The sequence below is a fragment of the Megascapheus bottae genome, chromosome 7 (genome assembly GCF_031878675.1).
Source record: "Megascapheus bottae isolate mThoBot1 chromosome 7, mThoBot2.hap1, whole genome shotgun sequence".
Classification (NCBI taxonomy): domain Eukaryota; kingdom Metazoa; phylum Chordata; class Mammalia; order Rodentia; family Geomyidae; genus Megascapheus; species Megascapheus bottae.
In genome coordinates, this window is record NC_143515.1 from 47,646,128 (window position 1) to 47,666,598 (window position 20,471).

The window sequence follows — 20,471 nt, forward strand, 5'->3', positions numbered from 1 at the left end:
TGCCTTGAATTCTTCAGTTGGTAAACAGGATTATAGTAACACAGTGTGTTAACCTCTAAATCTCAAGATTTGTAAAATAAGAGTTTTCAATGGCTTCAGAGGATATCTAAGTAAAGGAACTTCATTTGTATGTGTGTCTCCATGTGTGTAAAATAATCCTTAATTACTTTTGCATTTTCATATTCTGGCCCTACTGTTTGTCTTTCATGGTCTTTGAGTATTTGTGATTGAATAAAGTCATATGCAAGTAATTGCTTTTAAAGGTAGAAAGGGATAGCTGGAAAAGAGGATAGGAGCTTAACTGTTAATTCAAACAGATTCCAACTTTTGATCAAAATATCCATAAATCCTATAGCTACTGTGATGTAGAGTCCTAGGAGAAGATTCTGTTACTCAATGGAGATAGCATTTGGGCTCAGTTCAGTCTGGTTATCCCACTCCTAATGGTCATCTATCAACATACTCTCCCGTGTAAATGGCAAGAATGCCCAGGACTCATGCTGGAAGTTGGCAAGTGATGATACTGTAATGGATTTGGCTTCTTTTCCTCTTACCTTTTGGATTCTTTCTCTTCTCCTTCCTTCTGTGTTACCATAGTATCTTTAACATCAGTGGAGAGGTGGTCTGAGTGAAGTACTGCTCTTACAGAGGTGCCATCTGGGTGATAGCTCTGTGTTTCTCTCTCTACATGATCTATGTATTAGGAATATGGATTACATATCAACAGTATCAAAGTGAAAATGTGTCTGAAAAATTACGCACAACTAAAGCTTCCTTAAATTTTGTAGTCTAACCTATTAGTAACATATCTCATAAAGTTTCTAAAAGACTATAGAAATTAACTTTGTAATTAAAAACAAAATGTTTGAAGCAGACTATGAGTTATGATAGTGATGGTGGTAGCAGAGGTATGTGTGTTTGTGTTGATTGGGAAGAGATAGATGTAATAATGGAGGTATTGTATTGATAACAGCTCTGTGGTGCCATCTTTTCTGGGTCAGACTGACAGCAGAGTGTAACATTCTCTTATGAAAGTGGCAGGCACAATGAGGTTAATGACATTGCTGAGACTTCGTGTGTTACAGGCATGCCCGTGCTGAGGATCTTTCTATGTCCATTAAAAGATGAATATTGTTTTGATGCTCACAGATGGGATAATTCCCGGAATGGGTCAGGATTTTCTTAGAGTAAGGCCTATTCTCTTTTTGTTTCATGTGTCATGACATCAGACATGTGTTGGAAATAGTCAGTTCCACAAGATGAGGTGCAATTATAATGAAGCCAAGGACAGTTAACAGTCATTGTCTCTACTGGCTATGTTAGTTCAGCTGATTTGGGGTGTTTTTTTTTCTGTTTTGGTGGTCACATGAAGTCCCACTGTTGATGCATCAGTGTTGTCACTTTATTTTGTGTCTCTTTTTGCCTGTCCTAGTCTAACTTGCCTACCTCGAAAGGAGCCTTATCTGTATTGCAGGCCTCCAGCAGTGGTGGGTGTAGGAAGAGAATAAAGTTTAAGTCAGAAAGATAGTGTTTCAGTTTGGAGCATATTGTTGGTGAGGTGTCTGTGAACTCTCCAACTACAGATGGCAGTAGACTCTTAGAACTGTAGATGCAGGCATGCCTACACAAGATGAGTATATGTACTTGACTGTGGAAGTAGACTCATTAGCTCAGTGTAGATGGGGACCCTTAGGAGAAGAGATGGATACTGGATATGCAATGAGATTCTTGTTGTTTTCTTGTCTTTTTTTGGTGCCAGTCCTGGGGCATGAACTCGGGGCCTTTCTCAAGGCTAGAGCTCCTTGGACTTTGTCAAGACTAGAGCTCTACTACTTGAGCCACAGCATCACTTTGGGTTTTTTTCTATGTATGTGGTACCCAGGAATTGAACCCAGGTCTTTGTGCATGCTAGGCAAGCACACTCCCAGTTGCAATGAGATTCTTTTAAGGGTTGATTTGATACAGAGACCAATATAGAATGAAGAGGAAAAAAATGGTACAAGAAAATAAACTAAGGTACAGTCCTGGCCAACACAACCTCATGCACCGACTTAAAGGCTTCAGCATAAATCATTCTCTCCAGAGGCATGGTTCTTCTCCCATGACTCTGTGTGACTGGATTATCACATCACATTTTTCTGAGTGGCTGAATGGTCATCTTTCCAATGAAGTCTTTAGTGGCTTCCGATGACCGCTGTAGTCTTTCCCATGTCAGCATTTTCTTTCTCCATACTGTTTTATTTATTTATTTTCTGAAGCATACAGCACCATCTGATTTTCTCTAAGTTTAGCTTCAAGGTTTGTTTAAGGTCTTTTTTCATCTACCAGAATCACAAGCTTCACAGGGCTAGGAATCTTTGCAATTGCCTGGCACACAGTAAGAGAGAAAGAATAGGCTCATGGAGACTGACAGATTTCATTTGATTATTAGCCTAGAAATTGCAGAAAGACCTGCTAAGAATTGATAACAGGGAGCTTGAGGCCATGTTTTTGTGACTAGAAAATGTCTAAAGAATACAAATGGTTTTACCATTTGTCTTCCAGAGAGGATAATTTAGAATATTAATGGAGCTGCTGATAAGTTAGTCAAGAAAATGAAGGATGCGCTTGCAGTATTTGTGCAGGTGGAGACTGATGATGAGGGAGCTGGTTGGAGGGTCAGCAGCTTGTCTGCAAGCCAGGCAGGCTGAGCCTTGGAGCACCTGGGCCTGGTATCCTGCTCTTTCTTATTCTTATATACTCAAGATGGTTCTGAAGAGCAGGTCAAGCCTGGCTTGCGAAAATGCCTTTTTGGGTCAGAGGAATTAAGGATTAGACTTGAGAAACTACCTGAGTTGAGAAAACAAAAAGCATTGAAAAAATTTAGGTTTAGAAAGTTTGAGTTTAGTGTTGGGAGGAAAAAGAAATAATACCATTAAAAATAAAAAAATGGAGTAATATCACTAAAATGAAAAAAAAATCTAAGAGTATGTACAAATGCATGGAAAATCCAGTTTCGCTTAAAAATTGTTTTTGTAGGGTTTGTAGAAACTTTGTGGGAAAGATCCAGCAGTGTCCATCTTGTAATCTTGAAATATCCAGATGGTTTTAGACTTTCTATTGGTGCAATTCAACAACCTAGGACGGCTCCTAGGTTTCTAGAAGCCAACTGAAATGGCATTGTCCAAGAACAAGTGCTTTATTTAATTAAACTGTATTCAAATGGTAAACAGACCAAGATGGCTAAAGTGGTAGAATGCTTGACTAGAAAGTACAAGTTTCTGGGTTCAGGGTCGAGTACTGGTAATAAAAGAGCAGAAAAGCAAGAAGCTTATATTTTAGAATACAAATGGTAGCACACTCTACATATATCTAACAACATCTTTGGGAAATTTGGATAACATTTTTCCAGGGTGGAAATACTTATTTTATCTGTCCCTGGGCTGACTATTCTCAGAGATGTTTCAATTTTAGATTTAGTCAGCAAACACAAATTTAGACACTGAAATGAACACAGGATTGGTCCTTTCTTACCTTTTCTCACCCCTGTTTCATTCTTTTTCTCACCCCTATTTTCTTCTCTTAATACTCTTCTCATATTTCCTTCTGATACCGTTTGGTCTTTGGTTGCCAGCAACAGACAGCAGTTCTAGAAACTTTACAGTGACAAAAAGGTGGGAGGGAAGATACAGGATTACAGGAAAAGACCGGATCATTAGACCAAGAGCAGACCAGAATCTGGAATCACCCAACAAGACAAGGCTGATCTGTGTGATATTGGTGGCAGAAGTGGCTAGTCAGTGTCTGTTTTCTCTGAGGGGAGATTTAGGACCATCTGTTTGGATAAGACTCCTAATTAACATTCATACACAACTGAATCATGTGCGGGGGGGAAAAATTCTTCCAAAAGAAATCAAAGGATAAAATGGATGAGTGGTAGAAAAGCAGTCAATATCTCAAATGACTGTATTAAGAGAGTTCTGCTAGTTAAGCAAACTGCTCTCTGCCCCCTCTGGTGGTTATAGTCATTTAATTTCTGTACATTACACATCTTGGGCACCTACAGCTCTTTGATGCTTTCTTTCATAGTTCAGCTGAGTTCAGGGAAACAATTAAGTGGCTCTTGTATTGGTATGCTCTGCAATGAAATTATGGAGCTTTACAGATTCTATCTGCTAGTCTGCAGGTGAGTGAAAGTAGGATTTAAAGCATAGCATTTTTAAATTGTATTATATTATTGGGATAATGCATAGAGGGGTAACAGTTACATTGCTCAGGTAATGGGTACATTACTTCTCGAACCTTGATACCTCTTCTCATGTTTTTGTGGAGCAGAACATTTTAATTCAAAAGTTCTTAAACGATCACCTAGGGTTTCCACTTACAGTATTTTTTATGTTATTGTTGGAATTAAAACAATAATTTGCCTCTCAAAATCTGGGTTCCACTGACCCACATTCATAGAGGATCTTTCGCCAGGAAGGATTTGCTTTCCTGAGATTTGTTTTCTTTGTGAATGCTTGGTTGAGTTTATCTGGGAGTGGCTGGTGGCAGGTTTGGTTTAAATGTGGTCTGAAAATACCTTTTTTCCTGGAACCAGCATCTCCCTAGGGGGTATCTTTCTCATGGTGTATACCAGAAACACAAGGGGGTTGGGTGGTGATTCAGCATGGGACTGGCATGTGCCATTTCTGCAAGTCAAATGGGGTAACCCAATCCTGTTGTCAAGAGAGCCATGGTAAGGTAACAAGGCCAGGGCACAGCAAGGTACTATTTGTCTATGACAAATACTACTTTGTACAACATCTTCCAGGATCATTCATTTCACTGTCCATCTAAACTTACCAGTTTATCAATTAGTAGATACTTAGGTTATTTCTGTATCTTTGTTTTGGGGAAAAATGCTGCAATGAACATGGGAGGGCAGATATCTCTTCATTATACTATTTTTGTTTTCTGCATATATATACACATATGTAATATATGGACATATAAATGAATATATATATCTGAAGGAATATATACTTATATATCTGAAGAAAGTAGTTCTATTTTAAATTGTTTTGGGGATCTTCTACATTGTTTTCTATTATGGCTGTAACTTCAATTATATAATGAATGAAAAAAGTTGAACTCATAGAAGAAGGGAATAAGAGTTTTAAAAAAAAGTAAGAATAGGCAAAAATAAAACTCAACTGGGTTGATCAGACTATATAATTTTTAAGTTAAAAACTCAGTAAGTCTTGGAGGTCTAATGACCAATTTTCTAAGAGAATAGATCTTAAGTGTCCCTCTACACACACAGACACACGGAGAAAGGTGTGATGACAGTTAATATGATTGTGATTATCATCCCATATACACATTTAAATGCATGCATATATAATTACATAAATGTACACATATATATACATGTATAAATACATCATGTTGTATACTTTGAAATGTACAATTTTTATTTGTTGATTGTGCCTCAGTATAATTGGAAAAAGTAAATTAAGTCCAAACAGCTAAAAAGCAAGCAAGGTTCCTTTCATGGGTGTGAGAAATGTATTTATTCATATTTTAACTATTTCATGTCTGTTTGTGTCAAGTGAACCTATCTTTGTCTGAGTTAAAAATCTCTTAGTGAATAGACTCTCCAGAAATTTCATGAACCCTTTGCTGAAATAAAGATGGCTTCCAAAAATATTATGCCCTGGGATGTCAATTATATTTTGTCATTTTGTTCTGTGATGAAATTCAAATGACTAAATAGGTTGAAAGTAGACTAGCTACTGAAATTCTCTCTTTTTTTGCTAGTCCTGGGCTTAAGCTCAGGACCTGAGCACTGTCCTTGGACTTTCTCAAGGCTAGAAGCTCTACCATTTGAGCCTCAGCACCACTTCTGGCTTTTTTTCTTTGTATGTGGTACCGAGGACTCGAACCTGTGTCTTCGTGCATGCTAGGCAACACTCTAACCACTAGGCCAAACTCCAGGCCCCTGAACTTCTCTTTTAAAGGAAAATAAAATTCTATGTGTGACCTCTAGAATATTGAATTTTGTTCATATTAAAAAAGTAATATTTGCATAAGAATTCAATTTAACTTCTTAAAAGCAGGAGTTCAAAATTTGAAGATAAAATTGAAGAGTGGTTTTGGAAAATGTTTCTAGCTATATTATTCCAAATTGATGGTGCTAACATTCTAAAATAATACTGTCATGGTCTATTATTCTTAAAGTATACTTTGACCACTGGAGATGTGCCACTTATGAGTTAGATAGTGCTGTAAAGGAAAGAATCTGAGGAACAAAGGACAAAAATCTAAAAGCTGCTAGATTTCACTTTTGTTTCCAAGTCTGTGCATAATAGTTTTAATTCTTTACTCTCTTCTTCCCACTTCATTGTTAATGTCTCCTTGGTGCTTTTATGAATTTTATTTCTTCAGAGAAACTCATTTTTCAGAGCACATCCTATTTGTGTTACTCAAATTTCCTTTAAAGCCTTTTTTGGGGGTCTTTATTTCTAGATGCATGATTTCACTTTATTTTTTACTGCCGTATGTCATGGTAAAAATCTTCTATGTGTTTTTCTTTTTTTCGGTTCATTTTTTACCCACCAGCTTACTCTTTTCACAAATACTTAATCCATCCTTGGATTCCTCCATTACCTCAAAGCAAACTTAGCCTCTTCTCTTAGATCGCATTGTACCAGTTGTCTATTGCTAAAATATGTTACCACAAACTTAGTGGCTTAGAACTATTCACATTTTTTTTATCTTGCTGTTTCTACTAGTTAGAAATCTGGGTGCCACCAATCAGGGTTCCTTTCTTCAGGGTTTGTCACAAAGCTTGCAAGGAAACCATCTTCTGGGGAAGGAATCTTCCTAAAGTAGGATTTGCTTTATAGTTCACCTGGTTACTGGCAAGATTCACATCATTTAGACTTCTGAGCAGGAACTTAAGTTCCTTAGCTGTCAGCCGAAGGTCAATTTTAGGTAATTGTCAGTAAGATCTCTTCAGAGTCCACTCAAAAGACATCAGGTTGCTTCAAAGCAAGCAAGAGGGAGCTTCTGATTGTAAGTTCAAGTTTGCTGTGTCTTGTGATGTTATTGTGAACATGTGGCTTTATTCCATTAGGTAGAAAGCAGCCCATACTCAATGGAAAGGGATGGAAATGTACAATCCCAGGAGAAAAAGATCAGTGAGGCCATGACAGAGTTTGTTTCACAAGGATGTCTTGAGTACATTTTATCTGATGACGATACCCTTAAAAAAAAAAAGGAATTCTTGCTTATAACTTGGATGTTTTTGATTTCATCTTTTTCTTTGTCTTGTGTTTTTCATCCATTTTTGTATCTGTGTCAGAGTGAAATGAACAGTCAAAAATCTGACATATAGTGCTATCAATTCAGCGTAATATTCAATGTATATATATGAAAATGGAAGTAGGGAGATTGAAGGGCTGAGTAGGGTTGGGAGAGATGGGGAAAATGATGAAGGGCGTGGGACATGGACTAGGATGCGTTGTATTCATAAACTGACATGTGGAATTGAAAACCCTCTACACAACTTTTTCAAGATAGTATAATAAGTCACTTATATTGTTTGGGATGCAGCGTCCCCATCTGTAAATGGGAAGTTTTCCTACGTGAGTGTCCTTCTTGACTTTATCTCCTCTGATAGTACTACCATTTTCATTTTGTCACTTGTCAATGTAAAAATCCCCTAGTAATTTCCACTTGCTATATGGTAAAAGTTAAATATACCTTAGTTACTAGTGCCTTTAACAGTCCGACCCAAATTCTATCTGTACTATTTTATATTTGTGGTTCTACTACTGTACACCTGTATCGGCCAGAATGAATCTTATCTTGACTTTCTTCTAGGGTCTGTTTATCTGAACTCCTTGCCTGCTTGTCATCCACATGTTCTCTTTTTTCCCCCAGGAGAGAGTGTGAACACAGTCTGCCACTACCACAAATTATGCAGTTGAGTTTCTCACATTTGGGGAAATTGCAGAGGACAGCATATCTGGAGTGCAAAGGATAAGCCTCGCCCTGGGAAAACCTCCTTTGTGGTTTTCTACCATCTCCCCTGCCAGATAAGGGTCTTTCTTTTATTTCTAACAATCTATATCTTCCCTTTTACTGGTTTCAACCATGAGGTTTTTTAAAAATGATTTATCCAACAGTTATTTATCAAAAATCCACAATATGCTAGATGTGATGCACTGCCCTGAGGATACATTGATACAAAACCACTGTATTTTCTGACTTGTAGAGCTTAGTCTAGTAGGGAAAAATCGATATTTCTTAGTCACAGAAACAAAGGTGGTTCCATGAGAGAACAGATGTTATCAATCATACAGTGTGATGTGACATGATGAGCTACTATAATAGAGAAATTGGACAGGGATATTTAATACCCGAAAAAGTGAAAACTGAATAGTTTGGATTTAAACTTCTCCTGTAGGACAGTGCTGAAACTGGCAAGAAGAAACCAACTACCATTGTAATCAGTTTCTTCCCTTTCCCTTAATACTATCATCCTTTTGGGCACATGAAGATGTCCCAGTTTAGTTAATCCAGGTAACTAATTGCTAGAAAGGCGAAGGGGTTTCTGTTCAAGAATTATGATTGACCAAATCTATGCCATTATGAACAGAGGGTTACTGGATCTCTACCATGCAATAACTAGCTAATGCTCACCTAATTCCCATGCATCAATAAATCAATATTTGGTATTATCTTTGAAAGTGCTAGTGTCTGTAGTATCTACTTCTAAATATCTTTAATGTCACTTTGGATCAGATTTAACTATAAGTAACAGATAAATTAAAGTCATCATGTTTTATACAAGTTAGAAGAACACCTGTATCTATCTATCTATCTATCTATCTATCTATCTATCTATCTATCTATCTGTCTATCTTTTTCTATAACTAATCTCTGTCATTTGGTATCTATCAATCATCTAGTATCTTAATCATCTATATCTGTCTATACTCTGTCTCCTTCCCATCTGTCTACCTATCTATTCTAACATGGATGCCTCTGGAAAAGATAATCCAGGATTTATTTGATCATTTCAGAATTTTATCTTGTTGCATAGACATTCTTAACTTGCTATCTTATAAGACAGAAGTTTGAACTGTAGTTATCACTAGAAGTATGTGCTGTTCGTCTTTTTAGGATGTGGTTAGAAGTTGTATATAAACCAGTTTCCTTGATGCCCAATTGACCAGCATTTAGTTACCTGGATGAACTAAACTGGGAGGATGTTGGAAACAGCTTTATTTTGGTGGCTCCTGTGCCCAGACTGGCTGTTATTTTCACCCTCCTTAAAATCACTTATACTTTGTCTTTTGATAAATATCCCTCATGAATTTAAGCTCTTAAATGAAAGTTGTTAAAGAAAGCATTCCTGGGACTTAATCAGAAAGGAGGCTTTTGGGGATGAAAAGTCTGAGGAAATCCTGCTCTGCACTGGCCTTCAGATCTGCACCCTCAGGACCTCACTTGGCCCTGGTGACTCAATTCCCTACCCCAGTTCTCATTAACCACCTTCACAGCCAGTGCCGATCTCCCACCAGGATTTATTATTTTACATGTTGGGGAGGCAATTAGAAGTTTATAGTAAGATTTAAATTGAATAAGAATCCAGGGCTCTCTTGTGCATGTTATCTCAATAATTTGACCAAAGGATTCTACCTCCTTCCCAGTTTAACAAACTTGATCAAATATTATTCTAGAAGAGTAAGTTCTATTACTTAAAAAAAGCTCGTTTTCAGTAACAAACTGGGAAGAGATCAAGGCATGTCTCATTGCATCAGAGAGAAATATTCCTGAGGAATGCAAATGATGAAAGCTCACTAAATTCATTCATCACTCATTCAAAATGCAAACTTAGTATATAGTATGTGGCACACAGCAGTAGTTGTTACAGGTATTATTGTTAAGATCACAACTACAGTTTTGACTATGGTAGGCATTATAGTGACCTACACAAATATCCAAATGTAGATCTATGGAACTTATGAAAGTTTTTACATTGTGTAGTAAAAGGAAGCTAAAGACCTAGAGTTTGGGAGGTTATTCTAGATTATCAGTGAGGGTTCTAACTATAATCACATCTTCTTAAGAGAGAGGCAAAAGGTGGGATGTGAGAAGAAAGGGATTTTATGAGTATAGGAGAAAAGAGACATACACAGAGTCAAGGATAAGCTATGAAAAGACTTCCCAATGAGTCCTTCACTCTGAGTGTGAAGACAGGGCACAAGTGTACCTTGGTTTTGGTTTCAGCCCAGTGGAATGATGGCCAACTTCTGGACTCCCAATCATCTTGTTTTCCCCTCTCCCCTTTCCTATTTCAAATTAAAGTATATACAATATACCAGGTAACAAAGTCAGATACAGTAACAATATGAGATTAACCAAAGGGCAACAAAAGAAAAGAGAAATAACATAGTACATTAAGAACAACAATCACACAAGATAAAGCTCTTGTTTCCATATCCTAGAGACCCTTTCATCTAACACTTCTGGTTTTTTTCTATATATGTGGTACTGAGGAATTGAACCCAGGTCTTTGTGCATGCTAGGCAAGCACTCTACCACTCAGCCTTTTTCCTGGCCCCTTCTTTTATCTTAAAGCTGTTCAGTACCTCAATAAATGACAACTTCTTTTTCAATTAGACATTTTGGAGTTGCCCTCACCCCCTATTTTGGCTTGCACTTAGTATGCAATCCATTTAGAAATATGGAACAGGAAACAAATCCAGAGCGTGTCCACTTACTGCCAGCTAATCTGCAATGCCACTTCGTGCCAGCACCACTTAGCTATATTACTCTCCCCTACTCTCAGTTACTAAATCCGATGATGCAACCTTTCCTTCCTCATGATTATTCTCAACATGACAAATAGAACAACCTGTTAACAGGTAACTCGTGGCCCCTCTTTTGTTTAATCCTTTGGTGGTTTCCCTTTTTGTGTCAACGTCAAGCAGGCTTTCTGTCAGAGTTGAAGATTCAGCCTTATGTACCACTGGCCCATCTCTTGTCCGCTCAGATCAGGCATGCCGCCCTTGTATTTGGTCACAGAAAATCTCAGGCACGCTATTTTCCTAGTGTCCTGAAGTTTCCCTCTGCAGTGATCTCCTCCCAGTTATTCATGTGACTGTTTTCCTTATCTTCTTCAAGTCTTAGCTCAAGTATCAATGGCTTAGTAAGGCCTTTCCTGACCACTGTAGTTAAAATTGAACTCTCAGAAGGATGTTGGTGGCTCTTACTTGTAATCCTAACCACTCAGGAGGCTGAGATCTAAGAGTTGTATTTGAAAGCCAGCCCGGGTAGGAAAGTCCAAGGAACCTTATCTCCAATTAACCAACCCAGAATTGGAGCTGTGGTTCAAGTCACAGAGTGCCAGCCTTGAGCAGGTGGTGTGCATGTCTTGAGTTCCAGCCCCATCATGTGCATAATAAAAGACAAAAATGATCTCTTACAACCATCATCCAGTCCAGCACTCTTTGCCACTCTTTCTGTTTTATTCTTTTCTCCCATAACTCATATTGTACCTTATATATTTTTAATGTTGAAATTTATTTGTATTAGTTTTAGTCTAGTAACAAGTTGCATTTGTTAAGAAGCAAACAAACAATGTTGGTGTGCAGAGTGGAAATCCCCCTAAGGTCATATTGTATCTACTGTCTATGTTTATGTTTCCTGTATGTTATTTACAAGCACAATTGACTATGTAAAATTCATACCACATAACACGCAAAAGAAGACATTTGAATCATCTCTGTAGGTCTTAGTCTACTGAGTATTTTCTCCAATCTTTTTGTAATCTTTACAATAAATAATTTCTTTTAAGTAATATTTGTTGTTTTGGGGACTGAACCAGTATGTTTTTGCATGCTAGACAAGCACTCAAACACAGAGCCATATCCTCAGTCTTCTTAAAATTACTTACAAAGGAAACTTTTCCCAAATTAAATTAATAGGTGTTTTTGAAAGTATGCCTTCAGAGGCCCCAATCTATAGGCTTTAATACTATATGATTTATTTTCATTATTAAAAAAATCTTGGGCCAGGAGTTGTAGAGTGCTTTCCTAGCACACACAAAACCTTGGCTTTGATTCCTTGGTATTACATACATAGAAAAAGCTAGAAATGGTACTGTGGCTTAAGTAGTAGAGTGCTAGCCTTGAGAAAGCTCAAGGTCAGTTCCCAGGCCCTGTGTTCATGCCCTAGGACTGGCAAAAAGAATCTCTTCCTCATGACAAGATAAGCTTCATATAGGAAGACATTTTTTTTTTTGCCAGTCCCAGGCTTGAACTCAGGGCTTAGGCACTGTCCTTGGGCTTCCTCCTCAAAGCTAGTGCTCTGCCACTTGAGCCACAGCACCACTTTTGGCTTTTCTATATATGTGGTACCAAGGATTCAAACCCCAGTCTTCGTGCATTCTAGGCAAAGCATCCTACAACTAGGCCAAACTCCTGGCTCTAGGAAGATATTTTTTATGTATTTTTTTTTGTAATTAATAGAAGGGTTACATTACATTTGCCAGATACATGGTGCATTACTTCACATACATTGATATCCTTTCTCGGGTCTTGGTCCCCATTTCCCTCCCCCCACCCCAACCCCTCATCTTGTTTTCCTCTCTTCTCTACCCGACTTAGGAAGACATTTTTTAAAATCAATTTTGTTCCTTAACATTATTCTTGATACACAAGAAGCGATGCTTGCATGAATGAGTGAGTGAATATTACATTATGATTACTTTACTTGGAGAGCATTCTGTGTTTCTAAGCCAGATTCAGAAGCTCATTTCCCATTCCCAACCTATTCAGAGCCATTAGATCTGAATGCATTTCATACAGGAGAGGCAAGACAGCGATATTTATCTATAAGCACTGATTGTCAGAATATCTGAATATCTCATGGAATGTTAAACTTGTATGCCATACTTATTCATAATGACTAGATATTGATCCTTTGAGCCCTGAAGAGTGGGGTCATGGAACAGCCAGGCCACTGTCCATGTAGGGAGCAGTCTCCCCTGGGGCTTCTCAGAGGGCATCTGGCACCATATTGCCCATGGTGCTAGGGTTTGTAAGAGTTCTAGTGCTATGATAGTTCTACGTCTTCCCCATCTCCTCCAGTGGCGCATTCTGCTTCCTATTGGGCATAGGAAGTCTGGGCAAAGCTGATGATCTCAGGTATTGTGAAAGGATTGGCGAAGGTGTGGGATAAGGAGATGTTAGAGGAATGGGTCCTTCCAGGACACAGAGAAAGTTCCCCAGGACTCAGCCTCCACACAGGAACTAACAAAGTCTTTCTTGATCAGGAATCAAATACTGTCCATTCTCCATATCTTGGCCTTTTAATTATATCAAAAATGTCTGAAAGGTTTTGTGTTACTAATATATATATACATATATAATATGATATGTATATGTTCTGCAAATCAGCCCCATCATTAATTTGTAATACTTTATATGAAAAGTTCAGTTGGATTTAAAATCTCTTCAGGTTATTGTAAGAAATTGCACTGTGACAATTTGTCAATGGAAGAGCTCTCAAATTGCTTAAATACAATTTTAGCTGTTGTAAATTTTTGAATGGTGGCATAAAAGGGTTTTATTTCTTTTCTTTTTGCCTACTAGTAAGAACAAAGCTTTTCACGGATGGTATCTATCAAAAATTTATAGAGGTCATCATTAAAATGTCTTGAGCAAGAACTGAATAACATCATTTTAATTCTAACGAGGCATTTAACTTTTATTTGGCGCTACTGAAGTTTTTCATATCGACTTTTTTAATGGTTAAAGTGGGTTCATTAAAAACGTTAGAATATTTTAATTAGAAATTTTATAAAGACTCTATATTTAATATGTCCGCTAACGTTTGCTTTTTAAAAAAATAATTGTGCTAGGAAATGAAGGAAGCTTTGTAATCAGGTTCCACACAGAGATCCTTCGGTCTTCATGGTGTTGTACAAATGTTAAAAATTTATTTTCTAAAACTAGTGAGGAAGTATTCATAAAAATGTACACATTAGCTATTTTAAAAAGGATAACTTAACCTTGTACACTATGTTTGGTTGCACTATAACTGTGCAACCAATAATCTAGAACTTTTCATTTGATAAAACTTAAATATTATACCAATTGTATAACCATTTTACTCTCTTCTTCCCCCTCCCCCTTGATACCTGCAATACTTCATTTTGTCTCTATGACTTTTTTTCAGTCTAGGTGCCTTATATTGTAGAATAATACAACTTCAGTCTTTTCTGATTGGCTATTTCACTTAGCACAGGACCTTTACAGTTCATTGTTGAATCTAGTTATATCTATATCTATATCTAGATATATAGATACACATACATATATACATACATAATCATGCATATTTCCTCAGTGCTGGAGATTGAACTTAGGACCTTGAACATGCTAAGCAAACTTTCTAGTACTTCTCTTCAGGCACATTCACAGGTATTTTTGTATATAACACAAATTTTTTCTTCTGTGATTTCGATGATTGTTCACTCATTGATTCCTTTTCACTTACAACTATGGAGATTTCAAAACTGAACTCTCACTTCCTTTTTACCGTGCATAATTCTCATTGTATATTGTATTGGCTAGGCATGCTCACTGGTATCAGGGCTTGAAATCAAAATCTTGTGCTGGTCTTTTGCTGACGGCTGATGCTCTACCACTTTAGACATTCTCTTAGTCTAGCATTTTACTGGTTAATTGGAAATGGAATTGCAAAGGCGTTTCTGCCTGGGCTGGATTTGAACTATAACCCTCTGATCTCAGTCCTTTGAGTAGCTAGGATTACAGGTATGAACCATAGGCACCAGCTTATGTAAAATTTTAAACTCAATGCATTTTCCTTCTCCTAGTAAGTCAGTATTTCCTGTTGATTTGTGCTGCTCAAAAGATGTCTCCCATGAGAGAGAGAGAGAGAGAGAGAGAGAGAGAGAGAGAGAGAGAGAGAGAGAGAGAGAGAGAGAGAGACAGAGACAGAGAGACAGACAGAGGGAGAGAGAGGGAGAGAGAGGAAGAGAGAAGGAGAGAGGAAGAGAGAGGGAGAGAGAGGGACAGAGAGACAGAGAGGGAGAGAGAGAGGGAGAGAGAGTGAGAGAGACAGAGAGGAAGGTAGAGAGTGATTTGATTCCTGGAACTGTTCAATATTCTGGTAAATTCATTATTAGTTTTTATTTCAAAATTGTTCCAATTAAAACAAAATCCAAAGTAGTCACTGAATTTTTTTTTTTGGTCAAATCCAAAGACAATCTCAAGTTTTTCCTTTCAAGTCTACCTCTAGACCTCATTCCTCTAGATCAGCCTGACATTCAGTTTCATACAGTTGCCTGCCTGTAATTACACCTAAGTGCTTGAGTAGCTCAGACTGTGTTCTTACTTCTCATTACCCATGCCTGAAAGGAAAATTCATGTTGTGAAAGGTGTAATTTTATTTTTCTTTTCAGGGAGCAAGTGAAGATTCATTGACATGTGAGTAGTGACAACATTATTTTGTTATGTTACCTAGCCAGCATTTACAGCTAAATTATTTTCTGGATAAGTTTTATTCTCAAAGGAAACCATAGCTTACTTTTTCACTTTTCATAACCCAAAACACACAGATTTTTCTCAAGGCATTGCTAAAGGAGTGACTGCAAAATCCAGAATTCCATGCTAAGAAAATTCTTCTCTGAACACTCTGTCTTATGAGAGAGCACAGACCAGACAGAGCAATTCTCATTCCTAATAGTTTGGTTCTTTTGGAACAGGATTGATTGTGGGAAGCGATTTGATGGGAAGTAGTGCTTTTTAATTTTATATTTTGGGAAGTATTTTTCTAACTGTGGCTTTCTGTCCCATTATTGCTGTCACTGAGTATATTCACCATTCACTCACAGTTACAAGGAAACATTATTAACATGTTAAAACATGGATGTGTCGGAATGACTTCGTTTTCTCCTTAGGATTTAGGGAGATGTTGTCTCCTTGTTTCTAGGCTTTTAAAGGCTATCTTGGTTTACAGTCCCTTCCTTCATCATCAAAGCTAGTAGCACAGCATCTTTAAACCCATTCTCTATCTCTAATTCTTGAATGAACTCACTTTGCATAACGTGGGCTTGTTACACCCCTCTTCAACTCCCCTGTGCTAGCCACTTCTAGATACTATAGAATAATCTGGCCATCTCGCAGTTCCCAATTCAGTCCAATTTGTGAGGCCTTTGTTAGGTAAGGAGATGTTTCCTGGCTTGGAGGATTGGTATGTGGATATCTGGAGGTGGTGGGGGATGGAAATGATAATTATTCTGTTTAATGTCCATTGGCTACCAAGATGGTTCATGTCCATCCTATTACCTAAAGTACATTTATCCCATCCCAACATCCCCTCCAATCTCAGCTTCATTCAAATCATCCATCCAAAGCACAGAATGTCTTCTAAACCATATCAGCTCAACAAGTCCCAAACCTCATGGTCTAAGTCATGTTAATCAGATACCAGAGCTAAAAATTTGATCCATTCTGATTTGATTTGATCCAAAATTCCTCTCTCTAAGGACCTGTGAAGTTAGAAAATGTGTTATCTGTTCCCCACACACAAGGATGAGAAATATATATTACATGAATTGCAGAAATTCCTGTTTAAAAATTAAGAAAGTGGAGGTTTCCAGGAAAGGGTAGAAGAGAAAAAGAAGTTGCCAGCCTCAAGCAATCTTGAAATCCACTACCACAAACACTACTGGGTTGTGTGGGCTGGCACACTCCTGTGAGGCTCTCAAATCTCCAGTAGGGACCAATCATCTCTCCATACATTAATGGTCCAGGATTCCATTTTTACTGGTTTCTTTCCTGTTTAGAGAATATTCTTCTGTCATTCTTTCAGATATGTCTGCTACCAAAAAATGTCTGGTTTTTTCCTTCAAGAGCGTTTTGATTTGCTCTTCATTTTTTTTTTTTTGCCAGTGCTCAGGGCTTGAGCACTGTCCTTGAAAGTTTTTCTCAAGGCCAGAGCTCTACCACTTGAGCCATAGCACCACTACCAGCTTTTTTCTATGCATGTGGGACCGAGGAATCAAACCTGGGCCTTCGTGCATGCTAGGCAAGCACTCTATCACTAGGCCAACTCCTGGTCCCTGCTCTTCATTTCTAAAAGAACCTTTCACTGCATGCAACAGAATGAGCTGACATTTCATTTTTTTAAATTTTATTTTATTGTTGGAGTGATGTACCGAGGGGTTACAGTTACATTCATCAGGTAGTGGGTACATAACTTCTTGAACATTGTTATCCCTTCCCATGTTTTTCTCCCACTTTCCTTCCCCCACCCCTCCCACTCATCTTGTTTTTCCCCTTACCTTCCCATTTTCAAATACACAAATAAGCATACAGGCACCAAAATCAGCTACAGTAACAACATGAGATAAATCTTATGAGGAAATAGCTTCACATAGTACATTAAGAACAACAATCACAAAGATAAACCTCTTGTTTCCATATCCTGGAGTTCATTTCATTTAGCCTCATCCTATATGACCATATGTACATAGCTTTTGAGCTATTATGATCCTGTGTTAAGAGAATCCTAAATGTGTACTAATTGTTAGAAATGAGGGAAACCATGGAGCCTGTGTTTCTTTGGGTCTGGCTTACTTCACTCCGTAGATGAATGGATCATGAAGCTATGCTTTATTTACACCACGGAATTCTATGCTTCCATCAGAAAGAATGACATTACCCCGTTTGTAAAGAAATGGAAAGACTTGAACCTGACATTTCTCTTCTCCCCACACTTGAGAATTATTTTTCCTTCTTGTCTCCATAGTTGTGAATATCAAATCCACTGTTAACCAAATTGTTTTCATTACTTTTATGTAAGAATACATTTATTTCCCCTTTTAAGACTTCTTGGTCTTTGATACTCAAAATAAGCAGTATGATGTGTGCTGTGGATTTCTTTCACCTTTATCCTGTTTGAGGTTCAATTTCACCTTTTAGTGGCAGAGATAACTGATTTGAATCGTCATGTCTGGCTTTTTGATAGGTTAAGATAGGTTCTTATCTTTTTGTTCTTGTAGTGCTGGCCTTTAACCACAATCTTCCTCCTCTGAGTATGTGGATAGTAGTGTGGAGCCACTATGTCTGGCCTTCTTACCATTGGTGTCAAGAAAAATTTTAAGATGACAGTAGTTGGACAGAATTCTTCTAATAGAAATTAATTACCATTCAACCCCCAAATTACTTTCACAATAAGTGAACCTTATTTCTTTCTACCTAGCTGTTACAAGGGTTAGTGGATTGGAATGATTTCTTCTTTTAAAACCAAGAACCCTGTAGTTACAAAAAATTAAACACTGGTGAAATAAAAGTGAAAGTATTGAGAACAACCAACACTGGAGATGTACTTTTGCTTACTTCCATTTACAAAGCTTGGTATGCTTTAGAAGGTGGATTCAGAAGCCTTAATTATTTTGACACAACCCTGGTTGTTTAGTGACCTCAGTTTCAGAGTACGTGATAGAAATCATTGAAATACTGTTTGAAAGTATCTCTCCATATTTTTCTAAGAAAAAAAGTAGCCTGCTTTCATTCTGACTCTAAAGCCAAGGCAGTTTAGTTCTAAGAATTCAAAATTTGTACAAGCCTGTTTTTTATAATTGCCTTCTTTTGGTATATTGTTCCCTGGGATTTGGAGAAGATTTCAGCTCACATTTTGGAGATTTAGAAACTGAATTCACTTTAGTTCTTTATGACCTTCAAATACACTGGTTACCAGCCCAGCTTACTTCTGTGTTCCAGTGCTGCAGAAAACTCTGGATCATTTATGATTCTTTTCATGTGCTTTGCTCAGAAGCCTAGACTGTAAGCCTATCTGTCAATTCCCCAGATTCTGCCAACCTGCTGTTTTTCCTTAAATGAGCCTAAAAGGCCAGGCTCACTGTCAACTGCTTGTAGTTTGATAGTGTGGATGGCACTTAGTTGACTTTATTTTGTCTTCTTAAACTAAAAAGATTCAATTCTAATATATTCCTTTTCTTCAACCACCAGTTAGGATCTTTAGGGCTGCCCCCCCAATTCCCAGGAAGATCTCCATGAGTTTAATTTAAATTGAATTTCAGATCTCCATGAATTTAATTCGAATTAAATAGTTCAGTCCCTCTTCTTATGATGTATGGCATTTCTATCCCTTGCATCTGAGTTCCAGTGTACTGTGTCCCATGGGCTCTAGTTGTAATTTTTACCCATATGTTATTTTTTCTCTAGCCACAACATGTCATGATGTACATGTATACATGCATCTCCTTGATGACACCCATCTGCTGCCTTAGCTCCTGATGATATGGGGCCCCAGAGGCTGCATCTGTGTCCTGTATCCTCCTGTTAGGACCTCTGCCTTTGCTTTGAAACATGGTAGACTCTAAAGTATCTCATATGGAAGCTGGGTTCTCTGCCTTTAGTTTGTTCCCATATTCTCAGTGCTTGAGTATTGTCTTGATCTCATGGTTGTTCCACCTAATGTAGTTTTAAATTTCAGGAAATGGAAGAAACCTTGGAATAAAACTTAACCCAGAGACGACTAAGATGACCAAGTACCAACAATATTCCCTAAGCCAAGATTTTCCGTTTTTATATTTTTAGTGGCTTAACCATGTCAGACTTATTGTAGTTCAGAAACTCTGGTGACCTGTGTAGTCCTGCATCTAAGTTTCTATCACAAATTTTTAGTTCGCATTTTGAATTTCAAATATAAGATTATAATTTTCATTGTTGAGTCACTATGCTATTTGCTAAGGAAACTGTAATGTATGAGCCAACAAAACTTTGGCTCTGGAATATAATTTGCTTCTATTCCTTATTGGTAATATGAACTTGGGAAAGTATATTAATCCTTCTAAGCAAGCTTAATGGTTATAGACTGGGAATTACAGCAGAATGGCATTAACAGCTTAGATTTTATTGAACAATAAAGAAGGTATTGTCCAGAAAGGAAACTCCTTAGCATAGAAATCCCTACCTTATCCTATTGATTGATTGATTGATTGTGTGTGTATGTGTGTTTTGTTTGTTTGTGTATACAGTCCTGGGTCTTGAACTTATGGCCTGGGCACTGTCCCTGATTTTTTTGTTCAAGGCTATTGCTCTGCTACTTAAGCCACAGCTCATCTCCAATTCTGGTGTGAGTGTGTGTGTGTGTGTCTGTGTGTGTGTGTGTGTATGTGTGTGTGTGTGTGCTTAATTAGCAATAAGAGTCTCAAGAACTTTACTCTCCAGGCTGACTTTGAACTACAATCCGTAGATCTCAGTCTCCTGAGTAGTTAGGATTATAGCATGAGCCACCAGCACCCAGCAATAAACTGATTTTTAAGTATGTAGATTCATGCACTTATACACACACACACACACACACACACACACACACACACACACACATATGCCCAGATAAAATTCAGCTGTAGAATTCTGAATAAGCTTAACATT

The 20,471-nt window shown here is 37.6% G+C and overlaps 1 long non-coding RNA gene and 1 other non-coding gene across 2 annotated transcripts in view; one reads left to right on the top strand and one right to left on the bottom strand.

The window, feature by feature from the left end:
• LOC150060754 (uncharacterized) overlaps positions 1-20,471 on the top strand; it is a 57,690-nt gene that overhangs the window by 6,896 nt on the left and 30,323 nt on the right. The gene's annotated exons all lie outside the window — the stretch shown is intronic.
• On the bottom strand, positions 7,906-8,071 carry LOC150060755 (U1 spliceosomal RNA). Its single transcript, XR_016536336.1, has one exon. It is a non-coding gene; the product is annotated as a U1 spliceosomal RNA (small nuclear RNA).